This window comes from Zootoca vivipara, chromosome 7 (genome assembly GCF_965207765.1).
Source record: "Zootoca vivipara chromosome 7, rZooViv2.hap1.1, whole genome shotgun sequence".
NCBI lineage: Eukaryota > Metazoa > Chordata > Lepidosauria > Squamata > Lacertidae > Zootoca > Zootoca vivipara.
This window is the reverse complement of record NC_142590.1, coordinates 34,064,291-34,086,907: the sequence shown is the minus strand read 5'-3', so window position 1 is coordinate 34,086,907 and position 22,617 is coordinate 34,064,291.

The window sequence follows — 22,617 nt, the reverse complement described above, 5'->3', positions numbered from 1 at the left end:
CTATATACTGTACATGAAAATGTAAGGCTGTCATCATGCATCCCCACTGGAGGAATTATAGTCCTGCATCCCAGCCCTGGATTTGCATGAAATCAGGGCGAGGAGAAAAAGAGAAAGCAGGTTGCGCCACAGTAGAGGAAAACCGTGGTTCTAAACAACACAGAGGTTTGAATAAAGCAGAGATGGAACAAAACTGAGCAGAAAATGGGCAAGAATTTAGCAAATGAGAGAAATGCAAGAAGCAGAGGCTGTGGGGAAGGGGGGGGAGGGAAAGTTTTGACTTGACCGCCCAACAAAACAGCCTGCTGCATTGCGTCCAGTTTCAAAATGGCATATAATTTGGGGTTGGATTATTTTCCTAATTCAGATCATCTCATGAAATGGCACATTATAATTTACTGTTGAAAAGAAGTGAGGTGGGTGCTGATTGAGGTGAAGTCTGTGGATCAAGGCACATACGAGGAGCTTCTAATCCACAGTAATCAATGGGGTAAATGAGCCCTCAGTATCCCAACCTTCAAGAGTGGTTCTTTAAAGGCACCTTTTAAAGTCTTTTCCCTGCAGAATGAAAGAAAAAATACTCCCTTCATGGTTCTCTGGGTTGAAGCCACTGGCCTTTGGCATTCTTAGAATGGAGAGCATTTAAATCACTAATCATACACATTTCTAGTTCATAAATACCGGTAACACAATACTCAAAACCTACAAAGTTTGGGGGGAAATACCTTTTATCTCTTAGACATGCATTTTAACTCATTGACAAGTAAAATGTTTTTATTCCTTTAAAAAAATCTCATTGGTAGAGTTAGGTTTTCATTGTCAGAATACTTAAAGAATTACTTGCACTTTCAGTTTAGCTCTGCACAAAAATTTAAACCTTGTGTCAAGAAGCAATGTAACACGTTTAAATTAGTATAGATTTTCCCATCATGTTTGGAGAAAATGAAAACCAATGGCAGTATAATTGTACCTTCTCTGACAGATTGAAAGAGTTACTGGAATTTCTAAAGGAGACTAAATATGTTATACTCATTTTTAATGATTTGATGATAGCTGCCAAGTTTTCCCTTTTCTCGCGAGGAAGCCTATTCAGCATAAGGGAAAATCCCTTTAAAAAAGGGATAACTTGGCAGCTATGGATTTGATTCCAGCGGCAGGGGGGAGTTTTATCTTTACAATCCTCTAACCATTGTGACATCAAAGTAGGAGACTCCCTAATGAAAGCTGATTGTGTGTGTGTGAAAGAGAGAGAGAGAAGCCATATATATGAAGTTGTTGTTGTTGTTGTTGTTGTTACTGTTACTACTGTCCTTCATCCAAGGATCTCAGGGTGGTTTACAATCTAAAAACAAAAAATGCACAACATAGTAACAAACAAAAGCAATACCCCTCCCACTCCCACAGTTTAAAAGGCTATAGATGGTTTAATTAGCCAAAGGCCTGCAAGAAGAGGAACATTTTCACCTGACACTGGAGTAAGACCATTGTTTCCTGCGATAGCAATGCATAACATGACTTGCCTGCCATAAATGAAACGGGCCTGTCATACTATGTAGGCTTGTCAAAGGTGTAAGATCTTTGTTTCAAAATGTGTTGACCTGCCCTCTTAACAGTTGGGTCAGACTGAGGAAAATAAGCAAATCTGGGAGCTTTGTACCAAATTGCAACACCATATTGGTCGTCTAGCATAATGAAATTAGGATTATGTGCTGTTTTGAGACTGTGTCCTAACTGAAACTGCCTGCTATTGCCCCTCCACAATGAACAGCTACTATCCTGCAGGGAATCAATGTCTAATTCACAACCCTCCTTATTTGAGCTATTGAGCAAATTTATAATTGTTCAAACCTTTAAAACTATGAATAGGATTAAAGAAACAAGTGTTTGTTTATTTTAAAAAGTTTGAAATAACTCTGGACGTACTTTAGTTTTAAAATTTTCAGCAATTTTACATGAAGGACCAGTTTCTGAGAACCATTATGACTGCAGAACCTGCTTCTTCCATGTGTGCAAAGCAGGTGATTTTAGATCTTCAGTGAAAGTAAAACCTGGACTATACTACCCGTTTTCTTTGTTAAAATTTGCTAGCAGATCCTAAGGTGCTGCTGATCGCTAAGGAAATTGGATGGGTTCAGTGTGATCCCAGCTGACAAGTGATATAATTACATCTGTGTGACTGGATAATTTCTTTCATCCATTTGTTGCTTCCTAAAAGCTTTTTCCTCTTAATTCTTTTAGGACTCTGCTTTTTATCTCTGAATCATCTGTTTTGGTTTGTCTGTAAGAGTTTGTTGCAGTGTTCAGTATCATTTCCTTCTAAAAGCATATTTGTTTTTTCTCACCATTATTTATTTTTTAAAGTTGAATGCCCTCCAAAACCCCACAGAACTCTCTCTCTAACCTGTTGAATAGGCAGTAGTCTCTCTCCCCTCACCCCTGAAAAGATAGGAATCTTTATAGGATCAGAAATATAGTTTGGTCTCTGTAATTACAAACCTGTCGTCCGGTATCTGCTTCAAACAAAATCCAAACAAAACAATTATGGCTGCATTAAATTGGTCCTTCAGAACATGCTGCCCACAATTTATAGGTGATAATTATCTTACTTTAAAACTAGGTGTGGATAATAGTTTCTCTCTGTTGGAATTAATGAAATTTGGCATGTTGAAAAGGAGGTACAGTAGGTAACGAACATTGAGTCATCTTGTTCCAAGTACTGACCTCTAGCAACAGAAAACTATGATTATTTTCTTTTTTAACAAACACTAAAAATATAGTGTTGCACTCTTGTATTCATCAGCTGGTTATGTTGAGTTATCAAATTCCATAATTTCTGTTTTTAAGTGTAGACTGATCAGATTTTTTGATTTTTTTATAAAAAAAATAGTGCTGAAAGTAACTAATATGAACTGTCAAATATTTTGGAGTTTCTGGATAGCATGCAAGGACCCTTGTTTTATCTGAATGGCTTGAATACGTTTTCTTCAATAACTGATTTATATCCCTAAGTACACAAGATGTGGAGCATAAATTTGATGGTGATATCACATACCAAAGATGGTGCCTTAAACCTTGAGTGCTGCTCTCTATAAGTTGCTAGTAAGTAAGCCATGAAGAAATTATTTGGCATTCGATGTGGCTGCCAGACCTAAAAGTAGGTCAGTCTTGCAATGAGAGAAACGAAAAGGTTACTCTTGATCACATGATTAGGCAGCACAATAAGAATGGTCACTGCCCATGTGGGCCCAGTCATAGAAGTTGAATAATGTGATCAATTAAGCCAAATAGGCAAATATTACAGTTAAAATATCAGATAATTAATGGAATAATATGGAAGATTTGGAGAACTACTCATGCCATTAGAATATCTGGGCTTCATTGGTTCCTGGTGGAAACATAACGGTATGAACACAATCCCTTATGGTGACCCAGGTCCCTGACTTGATGTTCCAGGTTGCTCCAGCAGAAATAGAGACAGTACATCTCTCAAAAGCTAAATGGATCCAGAGTTGTCTTCATATGTGCTAACTTCCAGCTAATGGAGAAAAATGCCAAACTGCCGACGGTCAGTGTGTCCATTTGCCATTGATGAAGCTCACATCTTCATCAGTATTTCTAAGTTGTGATCTTAGATGTACTCAGGAATTTAAATGCTTCAAGCACAATCTTTGAGAAACTGGTGTGTAATGCAACTAGGGTTTTCTTTTGAAATTTATATTTCATAATCAAAGTCAAACTTGAACAGCCTCTAATCAACAAAAAGAGCACTCTTTACTTAGCTAGACCTCAAGGCTCCAAACGTTGGGTCATAGCCAACACTGTAGCTCCTTTGCTGTAAGGGAATTCTGTGTGCACAGAATTCAAATGTCCTCTTCCCCTCCAGCCCCCACATGCCCCCAGAGTCAGCTCCAGAGAGTTGGAACTCCACTGGTACAGCATTGGGTGCAACCCATAAATTCTAGTTCTCATCCACAGGAAAATGGCTGGACTATGAAAGAGACTGAAAATACAGGAAGTCACTTTCTTCTGTTAGTTAAAAGAACGGTCTCTTCTGGAGATGAAGTTTACTTGCATTTAATTGGATTGCTTCTGTTTTAATACATCGTTTAAAGTCAGGGTTTCATATGTGGGGGAAGAGCATGCGTGGCATTCTGCAGTATGCTGAGAAGTGACCGTTGTTTATTCTTTGACAAGAGGACTCGATGCAAGGCTATTGGTTGGTTGGTGTTCAAAATCTAATTTGTCACTGTGGTTTGTTGTTTAAAAAATTGCCCTGCAGCTTGGTTTTCCTCTTATTGTCTGTGGAGATTGAGGGTCAGTGTGTTTATCTTTTTTTGTTTTTGTTTACTGAACTCTGTGTCAGAGGTGTGTATGGGGGAATCCAAAGAATGTATATTCATATCTTGAAGGAATTATGTAAGCATTGAGCTACTCCATTGATTTGTTAGATCAAAGGGTCTCTGTGGAATGTTGCTGTTGGGCACTCATAGCCCACATTTGCCTCAGCACAGATATCCAATAATTGGATTCATATTCATTCCTTCAATCAGTTTTATATGTTATGTTTAGAGAGTCAAGAGGGACCACAGTGTTATATCACTGCACATTGCTTCTAGAATAAAGAGATGTTCTGCAGGGTATTTATGGAGAAATGTATGTTCCTGCTGCACTGGTTCTCATGAGAAATGGTGTTGCACACCACCACAATCTTCAAGTGGTATGATATTCTAGGAGTTCCAGCACTTGCCCAGGGTTCATGTTTTCTTTTGGGAATGAGGCACAGTGGAGACTGTGGTGTCACTGTGATATATGGTTTATTTACACATACATACAACCTGAGGCAATATTGCATAGGAACCTGGAATGTAAGAACCATGAATGGAGGTAAGCTGGATGTGGTCAAAAATGAGATGACAAGAATAAATATCGACATCCTGGGCATCAGTGAACTAAAATGGAAGGGAATGGGCGAATTCAGTTCGGATGACTATCATATCTACTACTGTGGGCAAGAATCCCGTAGTAGAAATGGAGTGGCCCTCATAGTCAACAAAAGAGTGGCAAAAGCTGTAATGGGATGCAATCTCAAAAATGACAGAATGATCTCGATACGAATCCAAGGCAGACCTTTTAACATCACAGTAATCCAAGTTTATGCACCAACTACCGGTGCTGAAGAAAGTGAAATTGACCAATTCTATGAAGACCTACAACACCTTCTAGAAATGACACCAAAGAAGGATGTTCTTCTCATTACAGGGGATTGGAATGCTAAAGTAGGGAATCAAGAGATAAAAGGAACAACTGGCAAGTTTGGCCTGGGAGTTCAAAATGAAGCAGGGCAAAGGCTAATAGAGTTCTGTCAAGAGAACAAGCTGGTTATCACAAACACTCTCTTCCAACAACACAAGAGACGACTCTACACATGGATATCACCAAATGGGCAGCATCGAAATCAGATTGATTATATTCTCTGCAGCCAAAGATGGAGAAGCACTATACAGTCAGCAAAAACAAGACCTGGAGCTGACTGTAACTCAGATCATCAGCTTCTTATAGCAAAATTCCAGCTTAAACTGAAGAAAGTAGGAAAAACCACTGGGCCAGTAAGATACAATCTGAATCAAATCCCTTATGAATACACAGTGGAAGTGAGGAACAGGTTTAAGGATTTAGATTTGGTGGACAGAGTGCCTGAAGAACTATGGATGGAGGCTCGTAACATTATACAGGAGGCAGCAACGAAAACCATCCCAAGGAAAAGGAAATGCAAGAAAGCAAAATGGCTGTCCAACGAGGCCTTACAAATAGCGGAGGAGAGGAGGCAAGCAAAATGCAAGGGAGATAGGGAAAGATACAGGAAACTGAATGCAGATTTCCAAAAAACAGCAAGGAGAGACAAGAGGGTCTTCTTAAATGAGCAATGCAAAGAAATAGAGGAAAACAATAGAATGGGGAAAACCAGAGATCTGTTCAAGAAAATTGGAGATATGAAAGGAACATTTCGTACAAAGATTACCATAATCAAGGACAAAAGTGGTAAGGACCTAACAGAAGCAGAAGACATCAAGAAGAGGTGGCAAGAATACACAGAGGAATTATACCAGAAAGATATGGAGGTCTCGTACACCCCAGGTAGTGTGGTTGCTGACCTTGAGCCAGCCATCTTGGAGAGTGAAGTCAAATGGGCCTTAGAAAGCACTGCTAATAACAAGGCCAGTGGAAGTGATGATATTCCAGCTGAACTATTTAAAATTTTAAAAGATGATGCTGTTAAGGTGCTACACCCAATATGCCAGCAAGTTTGGAAAACTCAGCAATGGCCAGAGGATTGGAGAAGATCAGTCTACATCCCAATTCCAAAGAAGGGCAGTGCCAAAGAATGCTCCAACTACCGCACAATTGCGCTCATTTCACACGCTAGCAAGGTTATGCTTAAAATTCTACAAGGCAGGCTTAGGCAGTATGTGGACCGAGAACTCCCAGAAGTGCAAGCTGGATTTCGAAAGGGCAGAGGAACCAGAGACCAAATAGCAAACATGCGCTGGATTATGGAGAAAGCTAGAGAGTTCCAGAAAAACGTCTACTTCTGCTTCATTGACTATGCAAAAGCCTTTGACTGTGTCGACCACAGCAAACTATGGCAAGTTCTTAAAGAAATGGGAGTGCCTGATCACCTCATCTGTCTCCTGAGAAATCTCTATGTGGGACAAGAAGCTACAGTTAGAACTGGATATGGAACAACTGAGTGGTTCAAAATTGGGAAAGGAGTACGACAAGGTTGTATATTGTCTCCCTGCTTATTTAACTTATATGCAGAATTCATCATGCGAAAGGCTGGACTAGATGAATCCCAAGCCGGAATTAAGATTGCCGGAAGAAATATCAACAACCTCAGATATGCAGATGACACAACCTTGATGGCAGAAAGCGAGGAGGAATTAAAGAACCTTTTAATGAGGGTGAAAGAGGAGAGCACAAAATATGGTCTGAAGCTCAACATCAAAAAAACCAAGATCATGGCCACTGGTCCCATCACCTCCTGGCAAATAGAAGGGGAAGAAATGGAGGCAGTGAGAGATTTTACTTTCTTGGGCTCCTTGATCACTGCAGATGGTGACAGCAGTCATGAAATTAAAAGACGCCTGCTTCTTGGGAGAAAAGCAATGACAAACCTAGACAGCATCTTAAAAAGCAGAGACATCACCTTGCCGACAAAGGTCCGTATAGTTAAAGCTATGGTTTTCCCAGTAGTGATGTATGGAAGTGAGAGCTGGACCATAAAGAAGGCTGATCGCCGAAGAATTGATGCTTTTGAATTATGGTGCTGGAGGAGACTCTTGAGAGTCCCATGGACTGCAAGAAGATCAAACCTATCCATTCTTAAGGAAATCAGCCCTGAGTGCTCCCTGGAAGGACAGATCGTGAAGCTGAGGCTCCAATACTTTGGCCACCTCATGAGAAGAGAAGAATCCTTGGAAAAGACCCTGATGTTGGGAAAGATTGAGGGCACTAGGAGAAGGGGACGACAGAGGACAAGATGGTTGGACAGTGTTCTCGAAGCTACAAACATGAGTTTGACCAAATTGCGGGAGGCAGTGCAAGACAGGAGTGCCTGGCGTGCTATGGTCCATGGGGTCACGAAGAGTCGGACACGACTAAACGACTAAACAACAACAACAACAACCTGAGGCTATGATGGAGGGGTTCACAGCATTAACACCCAAAGGGTATTGCTTCTTCCACAGCCACGGTCTTGGATTCAAACAGAAATCGAACATTGCTCTCAGATATTGCTCTGATTCTCTCTCCAGCTTGCTGCTTTACTTCTAGATCACATCACTGCCACTCAACTCTGATTCTGGCTTCGCCCTTTTAACTTAACATGTGCTGGGGCAGGGGACCCACTCATTTGCTGTCTCCCACAGAGCCCCTTTCCCTTGTTTTCCTTAATGGCCCATCACCCAGACAATCACTTCAACAGGAAGCTAGCCCAGCTTATATTTCAACACTTGCTGGATGCAGGGGACGGAGGGTTTCTGCCTACAGCCTACTTCCTCCCTGTCAAACTCATAACACTAGAAGGACTTGAGGTCTACAGATTTTCTATCTTTTAGAAAACTTTTTGACTTTCTGTTTCTTTGTACAGTTGCAAAATTCGGGAACACTCAAAATAGTCAACATTTTCAGTTACCAGTTTCCAAGTACTGTTGTTTCATAGTTCATCCCGTCGTGTGGATTCGAACTGCCGACCTTCCGATCAGCAAGCCCTTCTGCCTCCTTCGTGCCTGTCAGCTGTTGACCGGCTTCAGGCCGCTATCCCAAGGCGCGTGCGTGCCTCCGGAGAGCGGCCTGAAGCTGCTCAACAGCTGACAGGGGAGCGCGAGCCTGGGGCCACCTCGCCGCGCCTCTCAGCTGTTTTTTTCCTACTTTTTTTTCTATTTTCTATTTCCTATTTTTATTTATTTATTTTATTTTAATTCCACTTTTATTTTTTTCTAAAAAAGGTCAACAACTGTGGGAAATGGGGGGGGCAGAAGGTGATCTCGCCTAGGGCGCAAAAAACCCTAGCACCGGCCCTGTATGTATGAATGTACCTTCCCAAAACTGAAGTCAGTTATTATTTTGTGCGGTCAGGCAGATTCCCCCCAAACCCCAGGCAGCCCCCGAGCTGAATAACAACACCAGACAATTTTCTATGGGATTAAAATTTGCCACAACTTTATTAAGATTCAGATGTAGGGAGACCTTGGCTCAGGCATTGGGCGTTTATCCTTCCCAGTCCCCAGCTGGGGATCTGGGTAATTTCAGGGTTATCCAGCATATGTGGGGGTTGGACTAGCTCTGGAGAACATATGTTCAAGCAGATAGCCCACCCCCCTTTTTCGCCACCGCTGGAGGGGGAGGGCAGTGACGACCTCTGGGCGTATGGTCAATGCCTCCCCCCCATGACCCCTTTACGGGAACCCTGGTATTGCCGCCGCAATGGGGGAGGGGGTCACCTCCCCCACGCCCCCCCATTTTGGTAAATGACTAAAGGATTCCGCCCAGGGCCTGCAACTGCTAAAGTTGTGACGAATTGCTATGGGAAAGGCGAAACCTGCCAATGCAGGGAAATTCCTTTCCGGCCCTTCAACAGCGGCCTTGTTGTAGCAGCGCCTGCGTGCGTGTTCACCTGCGGAAGAAAAAAGGTTAACCTGCAATGTAAGCATTAATTTTTGGGAGTGGAGGGTGGGAAAGCTCTGGAGCCGTCGACTGCTTCCCAGGTATGTCTTGCCTTCTGCTGTGGGCAATGGACGGTTACCTCCTCCTACCTGGCCATTCCCCCTGGCAACACCTCCCCCAGCTAGATTGGACGGCTGGCTGTGTGGGCGGGATCCAGCACGGGAAGGTGGTGCCAGCCTCCGAACTGCTGTGTGTTGTCCTGGGAATCTCAGGGGGCTGTGCGCGACCACGCAAAATGTGCACCCCTTTTATATGGGGAACGGTCATTGCAAAATAATTAAATTTATGGAGTTCTACTGTGTCCAAGTATTTTGATGACAAATCCACATATGAAAGCAGAGTCAATTGTGGGAAAAATGTGTGATTGATCCTTCAGCACAGACCGATAATATGATTATCTTCTCTTTTGCTAGGTTTATCAGTCTGGCAGAAAAAAACACCACTGAGAAGAGCACTTGACATAATTGGGACAATTTTCGATCGCTATCATGAAGAAAAGCAGGAGTGTGATGACAGTCACCACAGATGGTGTAAGTGTGTGTTTTATATATGTACAGGGGGCTACCTTCACCTAGTTCATTCGCATTCCAGTTGGCACAGTTGTTTGTATATGCATACTTTATGGGTGGTGCTGTGGTATAAACCACAGAGCCTAAGGCTTGCCGATCAGAAGGTCGGCGGTTCAAATCCCCGCGCCGGGGTGAGCTCCCGTTGCTCGGTCCCAGCTCCTGCCCACTGCCCAGCAGTTTGAAAGCACGTCAGAGTGCAAGTAGATAAATAGGTACCGCTCTGGCGGGAAGGTAAACGGCATTTCCGTGCGCTGCTCTCGTTCGCCAGAAGCAGCTTAGTCATGCTGGCCACATGACCTGGAAGCTGTAAGCCGGCTCCCTCGGCCAGTAAAGCGAGATGAGCGCCGCAACCCCAGAGTCGTCCGTGACTGGACCTAACAGTCAGGTGTCCCTTTACCTTTACCTCATGCAGTATCTTTGGCCTCCATGCCCATTGCTGTGTTGGCACCTGTCCTGAGTCTCCTGTGCCAGGTGGCTTGTACCTACTGTTTTAATTTCCCCCAAAGCCTCTAAGGCAGGCATAGGCAAACTCAGCCCTCCAGATGTTTTGGGACTACAACTCCCATCATCCCTGACCACTGGTCCTGTTGGCTAGGGATGATGGGAGTTGTAGTCCCAAAACATCTGGAGGGCCGAGTTAGCCTATGCCTACTCCAAGGCTATCAATGGCTACTAGCCATGATAACTACATATTATATTCAGTATCACAGGGAGGGTGCCTATGAATACTAACTTATGGGAGACATGAGTGGAAGAGTACTACTGCACTCATGTTCCCTTTGTGGGTGTTGATCTGTTTCAGAAGTGTTGCTCCAGAGAAGTGTGGGAACTTCAAACCATATCTCAAAACTTTCTGGTGCTAATCGCGGTGCTGCTGCCACCACCAGAGGCTGGCAATGCCAGAGGGCCCCACCCAGGTCTCTTTGCTGAGTGCTGTCTTAAACCTCAAACATCGGGCATTTCATTACGAAAATAAGTTTTCCCTGGGAGCAAATGGGGGGTCACTGGAAGGTGAGATACCTCACCTTGCAAAAATCCTGTTTGAATCCCCTCCTTACATTTTTTAATGTTCAAAAGGTCCACTTGAATTTCTCATGCTCTGATGTACTCTTTTGTCCACATTTGTTCTGGACTAGTTTTAAAGTATGAGGGGGTGGAGAGAAAATTGTTTAACTAGGCTGCTAAATTCCCCTCTCCCCTGCTTTACTTTTGTGTAGATTGCAACCCTTTAAAAAAGGGAAGTAGCAAAGCTATATAAGGTTATTAGCTACAAGAATGTGCCATGTTAGTGACAAGAAGGAAGTTACTCCTCACTATCTTTAGTCTTAAATTGCTGCAGCAACTATTGACCTTTCCCCAATTGTTTAAACTATTGTGATGGAACTAAGACTGCTTTTAGAAACTCTTGTATTGCCATATTGGCCTGAATATAAGCCACAGGTTTCTTTTCCAAATTCTGACAGGGAAAAGTTCAAGTGCAGCTTATATTCGGGACCTTACGCCACCAGCAAAGTGGCATGGCTCCCCCCACCACCCTAGGAAGCATCCCAGGAGTGCAGGGCAACGACACGCAGCCCGCCTGCTGCTGCCAAGCCTCCATCTAGCCACCAGAAAGAAGGGGGTTTTGGGGAAGGCCACTGGCAAAGTGGAACTGCTCCTGCAGGAAGCAGCCCAGGGATTTTCTTTTTTTCCTCTCCCCCCCACCTTCAATTTTAAAGGTGCCACTTATTTGCAGGTGCAGGGACTCCACGCAAAACAAGTGCTTAAGTTATCTGTTTAGGCTGCTGGGTGAATTGCACCCAACACCATTTTGAACTGACTTTTTACTCATTTACAGCTACAGTGATACCTTGGGTTAAGTACTTAATTCATTCTGGAGATCCGTTCTTAACCTGAAACTGTTCTTAACCTGAGGTACCTCTTTAGCTAATGGGGCCTCCCGCTGCCGCTGCGGCACGATTTCTGTTCTCCATCCTGAAGCAAAGTTCTTAACCCGATGTACTATTTCTGGGTTAGCGGAGACTGTAACCTGAAGCGTCTGTAACCTGATGCGTCTGTAACCCGAGGTACCACTGTATTTTGTAATTTTACTGTTGTAGTCACCAGCTGGAAGCCAATCACACAGCTTGCCAAAATATATTAGTGCAGAATCGAATGTGTTTATTTATGTATATCTATACATGTTATCCACACACACACACACACACACACACACACACACACATAAATAAAATATCTATTATTATTATTATTATTATTATTATTATTATTATTATTATTATTATTATTACAGAATGTGAAAGATTACTTAGAATGCGGCCTGAGCAAGTCTTACAGCGCATCTAGTAACACCCTTGGCATAGATCTCTGGAGAGGAAGAAGATGCTGCTCTGGTAATTTGCAGTTGCCACCACTGTCCCAAAGGCAGAGTGAAAAAGCAAGAACACCAGATAACATTTCCAGACCCACAACTTTGCCCCTACTGAACCTTCCCAGCATTGCCATTACCACTTACCAGGATAGGTAAGTTTTTAGAAGAGAGATTACATCTGGGAAGTTTGATATGTATTATCTTGAGTTCTGGAGGCCATTCTTTTGTTAGAAAGACTGTTTCATAAAAAGAAATGCTTGTGTTTCAATGCAAAACTATCAGACAAAGAGCATTAAGGAAAATGTAATGAAAGTCTTTTCAAGTTTGTTTGTTTTTTCACTCAACTTGTCACCGGATTTCCATGGCATGTGCATTTTATAAAAACCATTAAGAGGTGAAGCAGTTTACCATGCACTCTTCTGGAATTTTAAACAAAGTTGCTATTTTATGAAACTTTATTCCTTGATCCTTTGACCATGTTAAGTGTACACCAAGAGCCATGGAATGCTGAAAAGATGAGGGAAAAGAGAATTGAAGAGTAAGGAGGGCTTGCTAGAACTTCTGACAGTTTACCTGTATCCCTGAACCGGAGCACTCCTGGGGGGTGGATATACTGCAATATTTTGCTGCAGGTCCTACTTGTTCAATTTCTAGTTCTGTTTTTATTGTGGCAAGGAGCAAGTTACATTCGTAAAATATTTTTCCAGTATAAATATGCAATATATGTGCTTGAAATTTCAATGCTAATTTAATTACTATATTACTGTATTTTGCCTTTTATAATATCTTCAAAAGTTTTTAAGTCCATATTCCCAAGGAAACTTTATCTGAAAACTTTCCAGAGACTATTGAGGGCATGAGCAGAATGTGTATCTTTCAGCAAGATCTACTTAATGAATTCTGCTGGGTGTTAGTGATGCCCTGTTCAGCAATAATTCATGGGGGGTGCGAAGTACTTTCTTTTCACAAATCCAAAATGAATAGCAAAGAAAAGGCATGTGTCATTTCTTAGGATACCTAATGGATTGTGTTTGAACAGCTTGTCTCCTTTTGCCTTTAATCTGTATAGCTTTCTATTACTTTAGAAAGATGAAACATTCTTTGATCTTATTGCCTTTGCATACATTTATTTAAAAAACTTAAAACTTTTCCAACCTCAATATGTTGCAAGATCTCAACACTATTAATGAACAAATTCAGTCTCCGTATGTTAGTTAAAGTCTTAAACAGCTCAGGAATTCAATACCTCAAGGACAGCCTCTCCCCATATGAACCAACCCAGACCCTGCGACAATCTTTTGAGGCCCTTATCCGTGTGCCTCCTTTATGAGAAGTTTGGAGGGTGGTGTCAGGGGGTTGTTGCAGCTACTCTTGAGTAAAGACGCGCCAGTCCGCTCTGTCTTTTAGAGCTTTATTGTGCATATTATTTACAGTGCAGAGATATCAGAAAACATGACTGCCTAGTCCGATTCAGAACCCAGCAATGGCTTCCGTCGTGCCTTGGACCAGCATAAAAGCCTGGGCACCCCAAAGCACCTCCCCCTAGCCCTGCGTGTGGGCGTGCACCTCAATTCGGGCGCCGGAAGGGGCTGCGTTCCTTCTCCCGTCCTTTGGCTGGAGCGTTGCAGAGGCTCTGACACTTTGCTGCGCTGTCCTTCCCCCTCTGGCCAGCTGAGTCGGTGCCGAGGCTCTGACACGTCTTGGAGCCCTCTGTCCACTCCGCTCCATTCCTCATTCCCTCCTCCTGACCCGCTGCTAGCGCTGTCACTAGGCAAAGTGCTGGTCAGGATGACTGGGGGTAGGTCCCTGTAGGGAGTCCCCCTGACAGGTGGCAACATAAGAATGGGCTTTTTCTGCCTTGGCTCTTTGCTTCTGGGATGTTCTTCCCAGGGAGGTTTGGCTGGCACCTTTAGATGCCAGGCAAAAAACACCTATCTTCTCCCAGGCCTTTGAATAATTAAACAACTTATAGCCTCACTTCATTCATGTGAGTAAGAAACATCCACCAGTTATCCTGTCACTCTGAACGATGATGTTATGGCTCTTCCTTGGGGGGAAAAAAGAGAGAGAGGTCTAGAGCTGGGTTTCCCCCATCAGCTATATGGTTCGCCAACAGACTGTGATCATTTCAACAGTTTGATAGTGCTGTCTACTCTCTTCCCAGCTGAAAAAACCTTTCCACAACCTCATATGTGCTAACAGACTCACACCCCGCCCACAAAAAAACACCTCTCACTTTTGAACAGTTGGTCATAAATATTCCATACAAACTGAGGAGCTGAGCCAAGGGTGTTTACTTCAGGTTTTTCCTTTGGTTGCATTTATTTGATTTGAAGGGAAAGTGTAGATTGGTAAGACCAATGTTGGTCTGCATATCTCGCTGATCTTTGCTTATATTTGATTTCTCATTCATCTCCTTACAATGATAGTAAAGGACTTTTAAATGATTATCCAAAGCTGGCTTTGGCAGCCTGAATAAGTGTATATAGATTGGCATGAATATATGTGGGATTGGGTGAAAGATAAAACGCAGGTGTTCCGCTCTTTCTGAATTTGTTACATGTTCTACTTAACTATTTCCATCCCTAAAATACCTATTTCCAGAAAGAGCAAGCCCCATACGGTTGTCCTTCTACACACTTATGATTATAGATTTGGCACAGTTTTAACACTTTCTCCTTTAAAAGATGTAATAAAGAACGTTCATGTGCATGTGTTTTAAAAACAGGTTCTCGTTTGGTTTAGCTAAATATAGCCAGAAATTACTGGTTCGTGATTAGTTTCTTTACAACACAAGAGGGCATTGCTGCACCTCTTTTCTGATACAGTATGCGTTTAATAAAATATCTTCAAACTGGTTACAGCCATCATGGATGAAATATCTCCTAATTTGTGTTTTAAAAGTATGATTGAATTAGCACTGGCTTGTTTTTTTTTGGGGGGGGGATTTTAAGTTTCTGATATGCGGCAGTATAGGTCACGTCTGATTTAATAGGCATTCTTCAGCAGAACCTTAAACCTAAGTGTCATTACAGAATGTCTGCTGTAGTGTCACAAATACCTTTCCCGGTAAAATACTGCACACCTTGGAGCCGTGACCCAAACCCTCTTCACTCTTCTCATTCCCAAGCATCAGCACCTATTTCTATGATGGGTGTTGGAGATGCAATGCTTTACCCCTTCATTTGACTGTGATTACATAAGTGCACACCCCAAGTGTTTTTTTAAGTTGTTTGTGCACTGGTTGGAATGACAGACTCCTGCAAAGGATGGATGTAGTGAAGGGAAACTGTGCACCTGAGGAAGAGTTTGGACATTTTGAGATATGTGTGAGATAACTTACACAATTTCTTTTCAACTCCCCTCGCAGATTCATAAACTCTATTTCTTGATGCCAATGCATTTTTAAAGGGAAGGCTCTTCTGCTTACCTATGCTTAATTCTGCTAAACAATGTGAAATAAAATAAAATTGGAATAGAGGCATGTGTGTACAGCTAGACAATTGTGGCGCCCTTTCCTCACAATAGACACCTCTTCATCCTGTGATGCAACCTACTTACTCCATAGCTAAAGTGAAAAATAAAATTGGACTGCCTATGCCTATCAAGACTCAAGTTGTTGTTGGCATCTGTCTGTCTGTCTCTCTTTTTTTAATTAAATTTTTATTCAATTTTCTTTTTCTATTGTTACATACATCACATATCCATAACATTCATATTACATTCCCTCTTCCCTCCCCTCCTGGGCTTCCCCCAACTTCCACTTCTGATTTATTTCCCCCTTATTTCATACTGCTGTTTCTAAAAGAAAATACACTATATCATTTATTTATCTTCTACATATTTTTGCTAATAAATGTGTGTGTTTATTTCAATCCTGCCATCAAGTCAATACTGTAGTCTTTCTTTGTTTCTGCAAATATACTATAAATGGTTCCCATTCTCTTTCAAAGTCACTGTTGTCTTTCCCCCCGAAGTCTGTCCATCAATTTTGCCAGTTCTGCATAGTTCATCAGTTTTTCTTGCCATTGTTCTCCAGTTGGTATTTCTCCAGTCTTCCAATTTTGTGCTATCAAAATTCTTGCCGCTGTAGTAGCATACATGAATAACGTCCTCTTCTCCTTCGGTATATCTTGGGCCTAAAATACCTAGCAAGAAAGCTTCTGGTTGTTTAACAAATGTTATTTTCAACATTTTCTTCGATTCATTATATATCATTTCCCAGTACAGTTTTACCTTTTTGCAATCCTACCACATGTGATAAAGCGTGCCTTTTGCCTCACATTTCCAACATTCTTTCTTTTCATTTTTATACATTTTTTCCAATTTGACTGGTGATATATACCATCTATACTATACACCATTTTCATGTAATTCTCTCTCAACAATATACAATCCGTAAATTTCAAATTAACTTTCCACAGTTTTATCCAATCTTCAAATTGTATATTGTGGCCTATATCTTGTGCTCATTTAATCATTACCGATTTTACTTCTTCATCTTTGGTTTCCCCACTCCAAAAGGATATTATATGCCTTTTAAAAATAATTTTGAGTTTTCTTCTATCACTTCCTTTTGGAATTTGGAAACCGAATATGAAAAACCTTTCTTAACATCTTCTTTGAATATATCCTTTAGCTGTCTTAAGGTGCAACCAACTTTGGAGATGTTCTTTTATTTCTTCATATTCTTTCAATTTTAGTTTCCCTTCTTGTTCAACCAGTAATTCTCTGTATGTTGGCCATTCTTCCCCTTTCCCCAATGTTTTAAGTGACAGTGCTGCAATAGGTGATACCCTGTTTCTCATATTTTAAGACATACCCATAAAATAAGCCATAGCAGGATTTTTAAGCATTCAAGGAATATAAGCCATACCCCAAAAATAAGACATAGTGATAGGCGCAGCAGCAATGCCGGCCGCGGCAGGAGGAGGAGGAGGAAAAAAATAAGACATCCCTTGAAAATAAGCCATAGTGTGTTTTTTTTGAGGAAAAAATAAATATAAGACGTGTCTTATAATATGAGAAACACGGTAACCACCAAGGTGTCTTAGGTTCTAGTAAGTCTTTATATTTCCCCCAAACTTTAAACAATGATTTCCTTATTATGTGATTGTGGAATCCTTTGTGGGCATCCATCTGTCTCAAGGGACAGTGGAGTGTTCCTCCAGGGGTGAAGCCAAACCGCTGGAGAATCACCGTACCTGCCGTGGCTGCAGAGACTGGTAACCCGTAGCTGCCGCCGCCTCTCACATTGTTTTTTGCTGTGTTAGCAGCACCAAAGTGACTTTTTCAGGGTACAAACCTGGGCAGTGTGTATGGAAGTCCTGGGCTGCCCAGATTAGAAGACTTCCTCTCTTGCCATGGTTGATGTGGTCCAAAGGAAAGCAGAGCAATACATTGGGCACTGGCTAAGCTGCAGGAGCTGCCAGAAGGAGGCAACTGTTTTAGGATTTGTGTAAGGTTTACACCTTAGCTTTTCCTTCTCCTGAATATGTCCCTCAAGGCAGTGGGTACAGATTTTTCCACAGGGCTTACTCCCAAAGCCTATCTCATGAAATGGGTATAGCCTCAAGGCAGCTTTTCTTCTCCTAGATGGGCTACCATCCCAGGTTGAAGAGCCCCATCTGCTCCTCATTTCCCTGTAATTATCTTCTTGACTGTTTGACCCATTGTTGGTCTGTTCCACTCAATCTGCCAGATGAGGGTTTGAGACCCATCGGCTACATTCACCTGGTTTAACAGGCTGGTAAAAGTCGTTTCCTGTGTGTGGCCGCTGTCACTTGCTGACAACTTCTAGGAGCCATAGGTGAGAGCTGACTATAGGGCGGGGGCCAATGTTGGATCAGCTACTCCAGAAGGAGCATGGCATGCCCCCCCCCCACAAGAGGTGCTACCCCTCCCTTAACACCCCCTCCCCAAATATTCAAGTATGTTGAAGGAAAGAAAGTGTGGAAAAGCTTTCTTGTGCATATTGTCTGCAACATTAGCATTTCTTGGAACTGGCATTCACATTTTATATTGATTGGGTTTTTAAAAAGTTACATCAAAGTGACTCATTAATCATTTACATCTTCAGAAAATCTCCTGGCAATTAGTCATGTTTTTAATCATTCTGGCAAGCTTTCTGGCATGTGACTTCTGATACTGCAGGTCAATTTTTATCCTGTTATGTATTGGTATTAAAATACCTTCTAGTCACTTGCATGAATTTATGTATTATCATTATCAAAACATTTTTTAAACAAATTGTGTGAAGCATATATACAGTACTTATTTCTCTCACGTAGACAAATTGGAGATAACAAAATATATTTCCCTATGCTTGAATTGGTAGTCTATGTACATTATATGCATTGGCTATGAAAGAAAACAGTGTGAAAGGAGCAACATCTCATTCTAGATGGTTAACTTAGTTGCAGTTACTTTAAATAAGAATGCATGCGCTGCTAGGTAACTGTCACTTTAGATGGTATATCAAACATAATACAGGGTCCCTGCCTCTTTAAGAAGATGCTGAAGTGAGCTTCGAAGTTTCTCACCTTAACAAAAGATAAGTCTATTACTCTATGAGGCTCCTCCCTCACTTTCACTCCCCCAGTTATCACTCATTAACTAGGCACCGTGGACCATACTTGCACTGCTCAATCCCATCCACAACCTCTTCCTTGTGGGTCTGTCAGCTTCTGCCAGAACCTCGGCTGCAGTTTCCCTCCCCACTGTTGTAGCAATGAAGGTTGCTTCAAAAGCTACCATGCTGAAACTTAACTACAACTCTCTTATCAACCATCAGATAGTCTCCAGTTGACCTACTGTATTTTCCCTCAAATGTAAAAGACAGTTTATATACAGTTTACCCTTTGCATTCAGCTTTGAATTCTGTTAACTTGTTGAAGGTGCTGGTGCTTACCTGTAAAGTCTTAAAGGGCTTGGGGCCCAATACCTGAAGGAGTACCTCTTCCTATACCAGCCTGGCAAGGTCTTAAGATCACCTGCAGAGGCCTGCTTTAGTTACCTCTTTTGTAGATGCACCATACATTGTTTTTTCATAATGGAGAGGGTTGTTTCACCACCACCACTCCGTGTTGAAGTCAAGACTTTGGGATTCCCTTTCCAAGGAGCACATCTGGCAATGACATCACAGGCTTTTAAACACAATGTGCTTAAAACATGTGCTTCCTGTTTGGAAGCTTAGATAAATTTTGGAATTCTGCCTTACTCTGCTGTCTGCTTGTTTCTTTCTGTTTTTCTTCTTCTTCTCTTACTGTATTAAGTTTATTTGGTGGCTTTAAATTGTCCTTCTATGCTGTGTGAATTAGTTTGATTCATAGTTTGGTACATCTCCCTGGAACCTTTTGATGAATGGCAGTAGGGTGTTTATTTATTTTTTAATATTTCTTACGTTATTAAAGAGTGAGATAATCTTCTATTGGGAAGTATGTAACTCTCTGCTAAAGGGAGTTTATAAGGGCCTAATCTGGGTCAATCCAAAATTGGATGAAGTTTGGTATTTGCAATATTTCTTTTAGCGTTGCTAAACCTAAAATATTTCATTTTTTAAAATGGCATTTGCATTTTTGTGGGTTCATTTATTGTCATACATTGTTGTTAGGCAATAATCTGCTTTTGTCATAATAAATAAGGACAAAGGACTAGGAGATAATTAATCCTGACTTTCAATAAAACAAGGAATCTGGTTTGGGTATATGGGGTTGCTTCAAAGAGAGGTCCAACAGGAATGAGTCCATGTGTAGGAGCTTCACCCATGCTGTTCAGTGGCCATACCTATCCTGTCTCCAGGACATTCAGACATGAATGATAGCATTTGGAGAGATGCTATGTGCCAGAACTCAAATGTTTTCTCCTAGTTTGTGTACTCATTCTTCATATTTTCAAGGGCCAATTATGACAGACCCAACAAGTATCAGGCTTCATAGACCCGCTGCTATGCAAAACTAACATCTAACACATGGTTGCCTGACATTGGCAGAGTGAACAGGGCCACACTTACCTGTATCTAGCATTATCTGAAGGAATCTCCAAGTTCCAAGGTCATTTTGTGTACTGTTTAGAATTGAAACTGATATGATTCCAGTAAAGAAGAGCTCACATATTTGGCTTTTTAAATTAACAGACGTGCAGTAGGGACCAAAAAGTATTGTGGTGGTAACCAATTAATTTAGTCACCCAGGGTGTAAAGGGTTAGGAGCCTCTCAGAGAGCCAGACAAAGGTTGTTTTGGCTTTCTAGAATTAGTTTGCAAGAAAGGTTACCTGTTGCTCCTGCCAGCAAGGTTCCTTGGTGGGCATTTTTTGTTAGGATTGAGCTTGTTATGATCCTTTCAGTTCAAGGATCTCTATTAAAGGTGCAGCAGTTGCCCATATGAAATCGAGGACTTCATGGGGCAGAAGTTGTTATTTTTATCCTTGCTTTTTTCTGATTAGCCTATGGAAGATGAGGGATGAGCAGCAACAAGCTTTGGTCAATTATCAAATGTGCAAGAATTGTAGTAAGCAAACACAAGAGTTCTGGATTTAAACAGTAGTTAGAGCTCCCTGCCTTACCCCAGTTCTTTGTAGAAATCTAAGAAGTTGGAACAGAATTCAGTGATGACAAAATGTTAGGGGTGGGTTAAAATGAGCAAAATGCTGGAGTATAAAGAACAAAATGGAGAGAGTATGTCAGCTGCCTACCAACATTTGAACTCCTAAGAAGGCTATTAGCATTATGCTATATAAGCCAGGGATGTTTGGATCTCATTTATATGCATGCCATATAAATATAGCATAGGTTTTTAAATACTGACAAATATTTTCCTAATATCAGTTCAGTGATATTGTCCATACAGATTATTTAATGTTTTAGTCTTGATCTATGCTTGTTTGGTAAGGTTTAGAGAAGCCTTCCACAACCCGGTGCCCTCCAGATGTTTGGGGCATATGGGGTGGGGAGAGCGCTGTTGTGCTCAGGTCCTACATTTGGGCTTCCCGTAGGCACCTGGTTTTGCTGGTGTGGGAACAGAATGCTGGATTAGATGAGCCACTCATCTGATCCAGCAAGCCCTTCTCATGTACATGCTAACAAGGGCTGATGGAAGTTATAGTACAAAATATCTGGAGGGAACCAGGTTAGAAAAGGCTGGTTTTGGATGACAGAGAAGCTTAGAAAGTTTCATTTTGTACACATCTGTGTGTGTGTGTGCGGACACACACACACCATTTTGTCCTTCAGTGCCTGCCATGTTTTTCTTTAGAACAAGGTGACATTTCTTAAAAAGGGGAAAAATAGATCATGTGCTGTTTGTAACATCTAATGTACTCTATAGGAAAATGGTTTTTAATTACAAGCTACTGTTTCTGGACAATATAAATGATAGTTTAGTTTGGAAAAGAGAATTACTATGATTATCACAAGTTTCCTTGACAACCAAGTAGATATCGTGAATGTTGAATTGTTTTAGAGCTGGATATAGACTTGAAGGCTTCATCTAGGAAAAAATATTTCGGTGTGCTTCTCTTAAAATGGAGATTCCCATGAAGCCTTGCCCAAAATGGTTAGGAATCTAATTGGTTTCAGCATAGACCTTGAGAGGTGTTGAACACAATTATTCTCTCTTGTCAATTATGCCTTCTTCTTTTTTAAAAAAAACTCAAAGGCATGTCCACTGAACTATGGAAATATGCCAACGAAATGGGAAAGTATTCCTTGCATATTGAAGTGAAAGGTTATATGCCTTTTGGTCATGTTTACTGCTATTTAGCTTGGCATAGTTCACCGTAATAACATATTTCTATTCTATGAAAGTTTTCAGAATAAATATATGTGATAAATTTCTTGCCATGACTGTGCTTTTTGTAAAGCCAACAGACCACAACAGGAATTATTTTCTTGGACGAGAGAGAACATGAATTTAATAATGCCAGGCAGGAAATAAATGAGTTAGATCTAGCATCTGTGGCTCAGCCAAATATTAGGACAGGCTATTGGACATAGTGCCTAGTGCTTGCTTGTAATATAAGTTTTATTCACATTATCCATGTTGTTTTCTCACAACTGTTGGTCTTTAACTGTGAGTACCCATGCAAAGTATGATCAAGAAAATTCAAAACCTTAAGCCAGCATTTGTGCCAAGGTAAGTTAAAACAAAGGTGGGAAGGTGGGAAATAAAGCTGAAAGGATGTAAAAGTCCTGCCCACAGTTGAGAGCCAATATGGTTAGTTTTCATCTGCACATTTTTGAGCACATTGCAGGTTGAAGTGGAAAAATCTGCCTGTCCACTCAGACTAGTGTCTTATTAAGTGTGATTCAAAACAATATAGAAGCTTTTATTATATCTATGATACATTTCATAGATATATCATAAACTGAATTTTGGATAGCCCATTTCTAAATTGTAAGGTTCAATAAAGTGTAGAGATGGGTGAAAAATTCAGTTCAGTTTGCACTTCAATGC